General features: G+C 33.6%; 1 long non-coding RNA gene across 2 annotated transcripts in view; it reads left to right on the forward strand.

Annotated features, from left to right (window-relative positions):
- Window positions 1-14,108, forward strand: part of LOC139520451 (uncharacterized) — a 70,853-nt gene that overhangs the window by 32,416 nt on the left and 24,329 nt on the right. The gene's annotated exons all lie outside the window — the stretch shown is intronic.

Raw genomic sequence — 14,108 nt, forward strand, 5'->3', positions numbered from 1 at the left:
TCAAATTTATGCGTTTCTGACATAAATTTCGTTTCAGAATGCAAAGTAACTGTAAATTTAAAAGCTACAAAGACAGATATATTCCGACAAGGTATTATAATTTCCTTGTTCAAGATAGAGGGCGTCGTTTGTCCGTATAAATTGCTATCCCAGCTGATGAGTGTAAGACTAAACCTAAACGCAAAGCACAATGATTCGTTTTTCGTTGAAGAAACCGGAAAACCACTTTCCCGGAACTATTTTATAAGCAAGCTGAAAACAATACTCATAGCATTAGGATATTGTGACAAGGATTATAGCGGACATTCTTTTCGATCAGGTGCGGCCACAAGTGCTAGTTCTCAAGTAATTGAGGACAGCATGATACAAACACTGGGACGTTGGAAATCAGATTGTTTTAAACGTTACATTAACTTCTAAATTGGATATTAAATCCGCACTTGAAAAGATTAAATAACAAGATACAATGCAGAAAAACGTTTTTATTGCAATCGGTTATACTTTGTAACTTGTCCTCGATCCTAGCCTTGTGTCTTTTCTTCTCACGTTGATCTCAATATTGTGGTTAAGGTATTTTATATTGACATTAAATTTTTCTCTAGACTAACTTTAATTTTAACAAGACACAAGGCTTCATCAGGCACAACATCTTCAAATTTTGGGGTTACTCAATATGCAACTCGGGCAGGCAACATAACGTTACATATTTCGTTTTGGGCTATGATATTTTCTTTTGGCCAAACATAATATCGTTTCCCTAAAAATTTCTGAGTAGTTAGGGTACCTACGTACCTCAACGAGGAATAGTCTCATCTTGATTGCTCAACAGCTCTATTTCACGTCGGTCTATGCCCACAAAGATTTACTCTTATGCAGTACCACGTGGAAAATCAAGTAAGGCTATACCGCTCGGGAACGGCTTGCTTACGTACTCTGAGACAAGTAGACTGGTAGTCGTACACACACGTGTATGCAAATACCCCTATGAGGGGGGCAAGGGGGGTCCCAATAACAGCAAAACAGCAAATTGATTTGGCTCATCACAGATAACAAGGAATTAAAATGGACAAAAACAGATAACAGTAAATGAAATATTAAAATAATATGGTCTTTGTCAAATCAGTATTTCTTATTACGGATATAATCCTTTGTAATGCATTCCATTTTCTATGACTATGTTTTTAGTATTAATTTATGTATCTAGAATGTGTTTAAATTACTACTCAATATCTTATAATATTTTTATACGCTCGTTAACGGAACGTATCATGGTATACTGTTGTCTGTCTGATGTCAACATGTCGGACATTAACTCAAAAACTTTATAACCAATTTGCATTAAACTTTGGGAAATTGTTTAAATCTATTGACGTGAGCTCCCTTTTTGTTTTTTTTTTTATAAATTTTAGATTTTAAGTTTCTGGGTAATGGGTTTTTATTCAATAAATTGGTGTTTTTTTCAGTTTTCTGATAATATCTCAAAATGCCATACGCGTAGCTACGTTTACGTCAAAACGCCCGGGCGTACACTTGAATTTGGTTAAAAAAAATATTTTCATATAAATAAAAATAAAGGAATTGGTTAACAGTACATCAACATTTTAATTCTTTCTTCAATGGCTTGTAATTGCGAATAAAAGTGACGAAAATTAGTTTCATATTATTTTTGTCAAATTCTAAATCTACCGTTCTATACTCTCTCTCCTTATTTTTTTAAGCAATTCATTATGAGCTAAGATTCGATTCAGTGGCGGATCCAGAACTTTTCCTAAGGGAGGGGGGCCCGTTGACTGACCTAAGGGGGGGCCCCTGGATCCGCCTATGGATATGTGACTTTCATTTTTTGTCGAGCCATTGACATTTATGTCGCGAAAGCGAGCTATTTTGATCATAAATTTCGTCGGCAGTGCCAATATTATAACTATGTACATGCAGGTTCATTACGTAGTTTTAGTTTTAAGATATAAATAATTTTGTCAAACATTTGTGAAATTTTACGGTAGCTGGACAAAAACTGTTTATGCTCAAACGAGTATCCAGAGCATAATGACGAAATTATATATATATGATGAGTTTTCCCGTATTTTTTTTTTTTTGCCTTTACAGTCTGACGTTAAAATTTATTACATAACAATTACTTAAACCTTCGTCGAATTCACTTAAACTTCCTTGAAGTTTTTTTTTTCATGGTTAATTTCAGAAGCCATTTTTCCCGTTTCTATTTTAGTTTTAGTGCGATTTAAGTCAGACGATCTGGTCACCGTTTAGTAACATATTGCAAGCTTTCAAATACTTGTAAGATCTAGTTACGTTGTTACATCAGATCGACAGATGCAGAAGCCATCGCTTTGCTAGGTTCAATTTCAGATGAAAACACTTTTCTGCGATTGATCCATCTTGTTTTCATAAAGTAAAATAATTCTAAATGAAAGACCACGCATACTGCTTCGGTAATGATTGAAGGTTATCCACGGCTCCCTTTAATCATAGTTTAAGGTAACTGGTTTGGACGTTTACTCCAAATTAAACCAATGACCGTCATTAGATTCATTCTAAATAGATTTTAAACACAAAAATAGATTAAACATAAAAAAAATAAATTATATTGAATCTAAAAAATGTTGTTTTGGTGAGTTTTCAATGACAGGAATTTTATGACATTCTCTATTACTCTAAAACTTCCGGAGGCTTGTCCCTGCTTATCAACTTCCAGTATTTATTTTTTTGGCCTGGAACCTTTTGGGCATTCAGGCCACCGAGGTTCGGGCGTACACGTAAAAATGACCTAGCTACGCCACTGTTAGTACCTATATCCGTTGTACGATGATACACGGTGTATAAAACATCTTTTGATTGATCTTGTAATTGACACTATCCTCGTTGACGTTTTGTTGTTTGAAGTATATATAAAACATCTTTGGAGAGTTTAAAAGTCTGTTCGGAGAATAATTGACAATTTGAGATTCTTCTTCGGGAAAACTAAGGAAAAAACGATTTATATTGATTCTTATCAATTCATTAAAGTATATAGACACTTACGTTAATGTAGTTAATTGACCTAGGTGACAACGTATAACCAAGGATAAAATGTACATTTTCGTTGTTGCCAAATTTCATACTCCCCCCCCCCCCCCCCCCATTATATCTTATAGTTCATGAAAACAAGCTGTCCATATCATACAAACTGGGTTATGAAATTTCATTGGGTGCGTAGTTGTAATATATCAATTAGATTTAGACATGTAGAAGTGGGGCACTCTTTGGAAGTTTTTCAATTCATATCTAAAAGACTGAAACCCGAACATAAATAGATTGATAAATAAATGTAGGTTTCTTTTTTTCTTTAATGTTTTTTTACATGGTCTTTGTTCTCTACGTAAGAAGTGATTCAACTTATGTTTTTTCTAAAACGTTTGATTAATTGTTCTTCATGGGTAAAAAGTAAAATCACAAAAATACTGAACTCCGAGGAAAAATCAAATTGGAAAGTCCCTAATCACATGGCAAAATCAAATGTCAAAACACATAAAAAAACGAATGGACAACAACTGTCGTACTCCTGACTTGGTACAGGCATTTGCAAATGTAGAAAATGGTGGATTGAACCTGATTTTATAGCGCTACACCTCTCACTTGTACGACAGTCGCATCAAATTATATAATATTGATAATGATGCATGAACAAAAAAAACAAAAAAAAAACAGACACAAACAATAGGTAATAATGTAACAAATAATGTAACAAATAACAGTTTAATGAAAATGGAGCGCTATAAATGTATTCCACTCATGAAAAAAATGCATTTTCATACAAATCTTGTTGTTCTAGAATGAATAGTTTCAGAGTCTTACAAACGCTAGTAGTTTTATTGATGCCGAAATTGGTGTACCAATCCTGTAAATAAAATTGAAAATGATAGTTGCAATTTGAGAGCATCACAAATTGAAGTAGTTTAGATGATGTCATTTGTGTCATTGGTAAATTTTGTCAATTTTGTCAATTTTTCTTTTTTCTACTTGCCTTGGTGTTCGGTATCTGTTGAATGATGCTTCAATCAAATTATCCGGAAATACAAAAAAAAATCACATTTATGTATCAATATGTGTTAGATCAAGCATATGATACACACTGATTTAATGAAAATGAAATTTCTATTAGAAACTTTAGAATTATGAGACAAATATGAAAAGGCCTCGGGTTTTGAGGGAATAAAGATTGGCGCAAAAAACACAAACGGCCGTCTTTTAAACAGAAACTGGACAACAGATAAGATAATAACACTTGGTAATCCCCATGGTTATAATGAAAAAATTTGGAAATCAATATATAAGAGAAGGTACAAAACATGCTAATATATGTATGATATTTGGTAAATAGTTTCATCATGACAAGTTTTAGATCAAATTTGCATTTTGTTTCGGTCTTACGCTTTTGTGCAGAGTAACGGTCCTCGGATTTAGATAATTCACTCAAATAATCAGTTATCCACACATTTTTTCGTCAGACTTGAAGATATTGATTTGATGAATGGTATATAATTCTATCATGACAAGTTAACAGATCAAGTTCGAGTTTTGTTCTGGTCTGATGAACTTTGTGAAGAATAATGGTCCTTGTACTTAGAAATATTCACTGAAATTATCAGTCTCCTCACTTCTTTTGTTATCAAGGATCATTCAATGAACTGTTGTTTTTCATGTGTAGAAGTAGAAATCATCCCTTTCACATTTTACGAGCGCCAACACGAGTTTGTAGACAGTTTTGAAATATCTGTTTCACATAAATACAATCATGTCAGCTTTTCCCCTAATATGAACTACCGAACTTGCCTTTATCACCGCATTTGCACTGTATGATCAACACGACAACTGCTACTAGTGGATATGCTATGCCTGCCCAGCTGGGGCATCCCCGGATTTTTGTTGGATTTGTTAAATCTTTTGATTACTGTTCTTTGTACGACTTTGCCCCCCGCAGAGCTATAGAAAAACAGTACATTAACGGGTGTTACACGGACTCTTTTTAGACGATACACGGACTCTTTTTAGTTGTTACACGGACACTTTTTATGAATAGAATCACTCGTGCATGATAAGTGAGTTCATGGGCCCTTTTACTTTCAATTAGATTTGAACTTTTTGGTTCACCGACTTATTTCCTGTCTTTTTATTGAACAAAATATTTACGTTAGCATCAATATTTTTTTTCAAACATTTCCAGTTAAATACTATTTACACCAGTACACTAAGGGATTAGACATTTAACTTCAATAGTGGGGGGTATGTTTTTCTCCTAAAATTGATATTTTGATCCCAAATTTTATGAGAAAAAAAATATTATGGTCAAGCAGATGCCAAAAACCGTTAATAGTGCTCATTGGCGGATCCAGGGGGGGAAGGGGGTCCGGGGGTTGGAACCCCCCTTTTTTGTTGGCCGATCAATGCATTTGAATGGGGACATATAGTTGGAACCCCCCTTTTTAAAATGACTGGATCCGCCCCTGGTGCTAATTTAAACAAAAACATTTGGGTGATGGCGTTGAAAAGTAAATAGTTAATATACTCAAAAAAGAACATACCGCCCCTTTATGAAGCAAAATATTCGGTCAATAAATGTTTTCTTCAATATATGGACATGAATAGTATTTTGGACAATGCTGAAAGTAAAGAAAGGATGATACTGACGTGAACATTTCAATAAAAATAAGACAGGAAATAAGTAAATAAAAATCAAATCTAATATCAAAAGATAAAATCCCTATCAACTCACCAATGCACGATTGATCCTATAAACAAAAAGTGTTCATGTAATAAACGTCCAAATAAGCAGCAAATCTAGAAGAAAATCATTCAACTTATGTCATCAATTTTGGGCGGTAAGCTGCGATTGGATCATATAGTAACACGTGTTTAATCCCGATCAACACTTGCAGATCTAGAGACGAGCATGAATTAAAAACAAATCAAAGTATATTCCTGAATATATATAATATTAAGACAAAATCCATTTTTTTTCATAAATATTTCATTCACTAATGAAGTAAGAAATTCATTCTTTTGATACCTTTATATTGTTATCGAATTTATATCAGTGGCGGATCCATTTCTAAATCCAGAACAAAACAGGGGGGGGCGGGGTCCAACTTCATGTCCCCATTTAAATGAATTGATCTTCAAAAAAGGGTTGTTCCAACCCCCGGGACCCCCCCCACTGCATATTAAATTCATGTTTTTGGCAACCAACGCGCGCTTTTTGCGATTTGGGGGGGATTGAATGGCTCACCCTGCATTTTTTCATCAAAAATAAAGATCACAGCCTGTGTATTTTAAAATGAAATTGCTTTATGGCTATCCAAGTTTCGCAAATGTTTAGTCTTGCTTAAAGTATTATTACTTGAATCGTCGTACAAGTCAGATAAAAAACAAAAGTAACAAAAGAAACAGGCCGGTTACAACCATCCGAATAGTTTTTCTGCACTTGTAGTCAGGTCAAGGTCCTCGGCTATCGCCTCGGACCTTGACCTGACTACTCGTGCAGAAAAACTATCCGGCAACGGTTGTTACCGGCCTGTTTCTTTGTTACCTTTGTATTTTATCTAATACATGTTGTGTTTTGTATCACATTGTTTATCGTTTGGTCTATTTTCGTTTTTGCAATCGCCTAGTGAGTTTATTTTCGACCTTTTAGTTTGAATATCCCTTTGCAATGTTTTGGGACTTTTTTTTTATCAACTTGGTTTATAAATTTAAGAAAAAATACTTTCAGCAACGTTTTAATTGCCATGGTAATCACCTTGTATTTGATACTTTTATCAAGTTTACTTGAATACCTACTTTCACTTTCTATCTACAATTATTTACAATAATCAATTCCTGTTTGTACTTCCGCACTTCTTTGTATTGTTTTATCCTGAGTATGGTGCCCTAGACACTGAAACAAGTCGAGCTCGTTAAATGCATGCTGCCATTCCTAAAACAAGAGTCTTTAAAAAAAAAGTTCATAGCATATTACTTTTTATGGTTATACAAATAATACTAAGCTATTTGCTATTGTTTTAGATAGTGCTTAGAACTCTTTAGTCATATAGCTCTTCAATTTATTCAATCCTTATAAATCTTAGGCTTTCACATATTTACCTTTCAGCATTCCTGATGAAGAGAAATCCTGAAAAGCATGACATTTATAACGTGTTGTTTTAATTTATATTACAACTCTAGGTCGATATCTCTGCATGTGGATATCAGTCCCCGAGGCTATAAGTAACTCAGAAGTCAAACTGTTCGTACTGACATGATTTATAACAAACTGTCTAAAAAATGTCTGTTTTTAAATTCTAAAAAAAATTTAAAAAATGAAGTTGACCTTTGATGGATTTTGTATTTTGGAATTGTATGAACTCCAGCTCTTCAAATGTTTCGGACTTATAAATCCTAGGCTAACATATTTTTTGGGGGTTGAACGTAATTGAGGAAGGTAAATTCAGAATAGCGCTTCGGACACATACATTTGAGATTTTACTCAAGGGAGATAAGTCAATTGAAGAGCATAAAAGATGGACTCCCTGGTTTCAGACAATTTATTGATTTTTGCACTTGCAGTACAAAAACGTCTTATTAAATTTTTTAGAAAAATTTATTTTACTTTTTCAAATGATTTATGAGCCATTAAATTACAATTGTATTTAGAATTTAAATAAAATCAAAATCAAAATGTGTCAATTTGGGACTAAAATCACCATTCTTCAAAGGCATAAATTAACATGTTATAGTCATTTGCCAAGCTTAATATTTTGTTTTAATATAAAAAATACACCATAATTAAAACCAATATAAGTTGCAAACATATCCGGAATGGGTCTTGCAAGTTAGTAGCAAGTTAAAATTATGTAAATTCATGTATGAAAAATCCAGCCTTTGTGTCCGTGCTCCTGGCAATGTGCCAAATTGTTTAAATTTTAATTTGTATTGACCATAACATAGTAAAATGGATGGATTCCAGCTGACATTACTCCAAAAACCCAACTACCCCATTTAATATGCTTCTGGGTATATCTTAAAAGGCATGAAAAGTTGTATTTTTCCTTGGTTTTATTTTGAATTTACAGAATTATGCAAATGAGTCTGTTACTAAAACTAGATACGATTCTTGGGGAAATTAAGTGGCCAAATTGTTTTACTTTATGTCAAGGATTAAGATGATGTATAAAAATTTGTCAAGTTGTGATTGTCGATTTGGACGATTTTCTGATTATTGCATGGTTTTCTGGCGGATTGGCTCTTAATATGGTTTAAAACTGCTGGAAATGAAACAACAGTTTTTCATTTAACCAAATCAATGCAAATAGTCTTCTTTTTGTTTTACAAAAAACTAGTATTTTTGTTTTTTTATTTTCAGTCTTTCAGTGATACTGTATTGTTCGTTAAGAAACTTTAATCTGATCTTGGGAATTTGATTTTTTAATCTTTTACCGAAAAAAACGGAAACGACGTGTATACATTCAATTCACAAGATAGATAATATGTGGAAGAAAAAAGTGTAAAACAGGTTTTAGGACTGAAAATATAGTGATACAACATAGAAAGAAATATTGTATTTGCCTTGCAGCTGAATTTGAATGATAATATTTATTCAAAGGTTTCTAGCAATTACTTTTACCTGAGGTTTCGTTGATATGGGATTCCTTTGAAATTATAACTATGCAACATAGTTTTAAACTAAATGTTTAGCGTTTCACTTTTAATAAAAACATTCTGTAAATGTATTTGTTGAATTGCTTTTATACGAACAAATGTATTCTTTGTGATGTTTCATTGGGATGTCAGAGATTACCCAGGACCATGTATGATTGAAATACCTAGACATCATTTAATGACGCTAGCATCACTCTCATTCCAAGTCGACCTTAAATGGATGCAGCTATTCTTTGTTATGTCCTTGATAGAACTCATACATGGCTGGCACCTTGTTGGCTAGTATGTTAAACACTTGTTCAATTCTGACGGTCAAGTCAAAGTAGTGCTGTACTCTTTTCATATCAGTGTACCGTTATCCAGAATGACTGTATTTATCTGAATTTGTGTATAATTCCACAAAATATACAGAAGACCTTAACAGATGGCACATGTGTTCAAGAACTATTTACCAAAACTGAAATAGAGAATGCAAGGTATCACTCAAATAATTCTTGATGAGTTTGCACTCACAACAGAACATTAAGAAATACATAGAATCTGTAACACCAGCATTGAAAGAAATGTTTAAAATCATCTTACTCCATAGCTTAATCGTGAAGTAATTGTTATGTCAGGTGAACTACCCTTCTTTCGAGGTAGCCTAGTCCAATAGACAGATAGATTGGTTATCTGCTGGACTAGTCTACTCTTATGGTTGTTTACCTGACCTAACAATGACTACATGGTTCAGCTAACAAGCAAGCTAACCAAATATATTACCTTTGGCTTCACACTCAATGAAATCGGCTATAACTGGTTTGTATTAACTTGAGCAACACGAGCAGTATTCTAGTGGGGTTCGTGTTGCTTAGCTTCTCGATGTTTTATGTTGTGTTTTGTGTACTATTGTTTGTCCGTTTGTCTTTTTCTTTTTTAGCCATGGCATTGTTAGTTTATTTTCGATGTATGAGTTCCTCTATAATCTTTTACTTCTCTTTTGAATGATGAAATGAGTAGTTTCCCAATAACTATGAAGCAAGGCTTTGATTGCTGATACAATTAGTGTCACTTACTTTCAAATAGGTTTCTTTGCGAACTTAGAAGACCCAGCAATATTGTTTCTATTACTGACAAAATCAAAAGCTAAAATACATCAAACAAATGGATAACAACTGTCATTATCCTTCATGGGGGTATATTTGGAGCTCCAAAGATTTGTGAATCCTTTATTCATTTATCAAGCAATGTATATAATGTGTTAGTTATTAGAAGTTTTAAATAACGTTAGTGATGGCGTTGAGGCATAAGTTTCAACAAAAATTACTTTTCCTTTTAAATCCGCCTTCATTAAAAGGAAATCGGCATTTGAACATATATACAAAAGCTTAAATGCAAAAAGATAAAAACATTTATTTGAAAACAATCTAGTACAATAAATGGTCGTATTCTGAACTTTCAAATTGTATGTTTCTCGCCGTGATATTACCAAATATTACAAACACCTTGTTAGAAAAAAAGAGTTTTTTACAGTTAGAACGAGTAGATATACACGTCATTTTCCGATTTTCTATATCAAGGCATAGTACCAAATTTGCATTTAACCAATGAGCGACTTTGTAGGTGATGTAAATGTTAATGCTGATGTCATTTTGTTGTTATTATTCTAATTTAAGTTTTTGTTGTGGGGTTGATGAGTGGTATTCTCTTCGATAATTTGTTATTGCTTAAGTCTCCGGTATTTCATAAAGCATACAGTGTTAAAATTCATATGATGTCAAGGGATCATGAATGCGACTCCCACAAACACATGGATAGTTGATAAAACATCAAGCTCTATGCTAGTAGTCTGTTGTTAATTATGTATTATTGTCATTTTGTTTATTTTCTTTGGTTACATCTTCTGACATCAGACTCGGACTTCTCTTGAACTGAATTTTAATGCGTATTGTTATGCGTTTACTTTTCTACATTGGTTAGAGGTATAGGGGGAGGGTTGAGATCTCACAAACTTGTTTAACCCCGCCGCATTTTTGCGCCTGTCCCAAGTCAGGAGCCTCTGGCCTTTGTTAGTCTTGTATTATTTTAATTTTAGTTTCTTGTGTACAATTTGGAAATTAGTTTGGCGTTCATTATCACTGGACTAGTATATATTTGTTTAGGGGCCAGCTGAAGGACGCCTCCGGGTGCGGGAATTTCTCGCTACATTGAAGACCTGTTGGTGACCCTCTGCTGTTGTTTTTTATTTGGTCGGGTTGTTGTCTCTTTGACACATTCCCCATTTCCATTCTCAATTTTATTTGGCAAAATCCATAATTACTAAGTCAGTTTGTATATTTTTATTGTTGTTTTGAGCTGTTGGTGTACAAGAGATATTGCTTGAGATTCGCATGAGCTTTTTGCTCTAAATCCGTGTTGTAGTTCATAAAGTATATTATTCGATTCGAGGTGTTTCATCATGTTGCTAGCTAGTATATTTTCAAGTAATTTACATGAGATGCAGGTTCGTGAGATTGTTCTATAATTACCAGAATGATGTTTGTCTCCTTTTTATATACTGGTGTAACGTTTGCATTGTTCCAGTCTAATTATGTCTGAGGTTATTTCGATGTTTTCCCTCAGTATTTTGCCAGCGATAGTATCTGGTCCTGTAGCTTTATTGGTGTTTATGTTTTTTACGAGTTTGTGTTCACCTTCCCGACTGATGTTAATTTGTTCAATTTTAGGGTATGTAGTAGCTTCTTCCGTTGGTATTTCTATGTATGTTTCTGATGTGAAAGCAGATTGAAATTGCTGGTTTATTATGTTTGCTTTTTCAGAGGGGTTTGTATGGAGAGTGCCTTCGCTTCTTAAAGATACAATGCCAGTATTTTCCTTTCTTTGGATTGTTATATATGAGTACAGCTTTTTAGGTTATTTGTTGAATCAATGCTGGTCTGGTTCTTTTATATCGATTTCAAAGATCATATTTTCGATGTATGCCCAGTATGCTTTTCTTATCTCTTTTTGAAGTTTGGTCTTTATCTCTTTTTGAAATTTGGTCTTTATCTCTTTGTATTAATTTTTGCAATTTGAATCATTATTTTTCTTTTTATAGAGTTTGTTTTTCTTTCTTATGAGTCTTTTCAGGTCTCTATTTACCCATGGTAATTTTGAATTTTTCCCAATTACTTTAGTTGGTATATTTTTGTTGATGGTCTCTGACGTTTTGGTTTAAAGGTGGTCCATAGATCATCGACAGTCATATTTGTCTTGTTTGCTTTAAAATAATCATGTGTAAGGATGAGATCTTTCTTTATGTTCTCCCAGTTTGCGTTTTTTGTATATTAGTGCTTTATGTGGTTGTTGTTTTTGTGTTTGTATAGCAAAGTTGATTTCACAAAAGACAATGTCATGGTCGCTTCCTCTAATTGATGGGAGGGTCTCAACCCTGTTCACAAAGGATGAATATGTCATGCACATTAAATCTTAAGTTCTATCATTTCTGGTGTTCTTTTTAATTACTTGTGTTAGGTTATTATCATCCAGAATATTAAGCAGTTGTTGGTGTAGTGCTGGATCAGGTTTGTATTTGTAATACCAAGTGTTTTTCCCAGTTTATGTGGCCTAGATTGTAGTCACCACTCAGCCATATGTTTGCATTTGTTTTCTTGCATTCAGTATTAAGAGAGATCCCCATGTTTTCTTATGATTCCCCTTTATCTGAAGGTGGTCTATACACACCTAAGTATAGTGTTTTATTATAGCCCAAATTATTTCACAATCTGTGTCAAATTCATTTACTTGTGATGATATGTAATTGTTTGATACTGATAGTAGTACTCCTCCATATCCGTCTTTTCTATTTTTGTTGTATACGGTGTACTTTGATGGTGATATCGTATTTGAGAGCCATGTTTCTGTGCCGTAAATTATGTCTGGCTCACAAGATTTAATCATTTGTTCAATTTTTTTTTTAATTTTTTTTCATACACTGACAATTAATGGTAAGTGTTCTCAGTGGTGTTTTACCTGAATTCGGTTTGTTTTTATATTTCTGTATTTACCCTGTTTTTTGGTAAGGTTGAAGATGTTAAAGTTGGTGGGCCGATGTTATCCACACCATTTGGCTCATTACTTATGTCTAATTCTGAAAAAAAAAAATGTTTGATGTCTCAATTGTGGTGTTGAAAGAGGTTGTGGAAAAATTTGGCATGCCACAGTTGATGCATTCCCATGAGATGTTACTCTTTCCTAATATTTCGTACTTGAAGCGATTTATTTGTTGGCAGTTGATGTGATACCACTGTTCGCAGCTGTCATAGCAGACAGTTTCAGTTTTCCATGTGACTTCACGATTGCATGTTCCGCAAGGATATTTTGGTGTACGTGGCCCTGGGTTTGATTCAGGGGCATATGAGTTGGTAAGTAGCAGACCACACAAGTACATAAGTACTAGTTTGTCATATTTAATCAATGATTTCGTTGCCTGTATGTTAAGCATAAGTGTAGAAATGTTTGACTTACTTGATTCTTGAGGTGACAAAGTTACTGACCAAGATCGATCTGGAGCTTCACTGTTGAGCTGTACATGTGTTTTGTTTGCCATTGTCACAGTGTTGCAGTTAGTATGCATATCTAAATTTAACGATTTTCCAATGCAAGTTAGAAGGACTGTTGCAAGTATAGTTTGAGATATTTGATAAAAAGATAGAAAATAGAAGGATTTTAATACAGGTAGACTTACAGAGTTAATCTTCGTCCCTTGGGCGACTCAACGGTGCAATGTAGCTGTCTCTTGGGTAAGCCTGTTTGGTTTTGGATAGAACGTGATAGTTTATTTACTTCCGGTTTTACGTTTTTAATGGTCACATGATTTATTTGGCGGTAGCAACTGTCAAATTTGATAATTTAAATGTTTTTTTATTTAAATATATTTAAGAATTTGTTCAATATTTTTCGGAGAGCCCAAAGTTTGACCTACTTCCTCTTACAGACATGCACAAATTTAAAGGATACAGCTAAGTCTGTCCCATATTTCAACTTACACCTAGAAATTGACAATAAGGGAAAGTTGTGAACACAACTTTAAGATAAAGGAGATAATTTCAGCTTTCAAATAGTAAAAAATAAAACCAGGTTTAATCCATCATTTTCTACATAAGAATATGCCACCAGAAGCTGCATTTTCTATCATGATTTTTTTTATAGAGAGTTGTTCTTCAGAAGAAGTTATTAAACCAAAAGTTCCAAGTGGTTAAGTTGGAATTGAAATTGGATGCCATGTTTAGTTGGTTGACCGTTATTGAATATCTGTTTCACAGATGACAGCCGATACATAATTCAATTACTCTAAAAAGAATTCAAACAACCTCTCCACCTATGAAATTAGACTTATCACCTGGTGTTTGTATTATCATGAACAACACGACGTGTCCAATATTTGGCAAATAATAGAA

This window comes from Mytilus edulis, chromosome 4 (genome assembly GCF_963676685.1).
Source record: "Mytilus edulis chromosome 4, xbMytEdul2.2, whole genome shotgun sequence".
Lineage (NCBI taxonomy): Eukaryota > Metazoa > Mollusca > Bivalvia > Mytilida > Mytilidae > Mytilus > Mytilus edulis.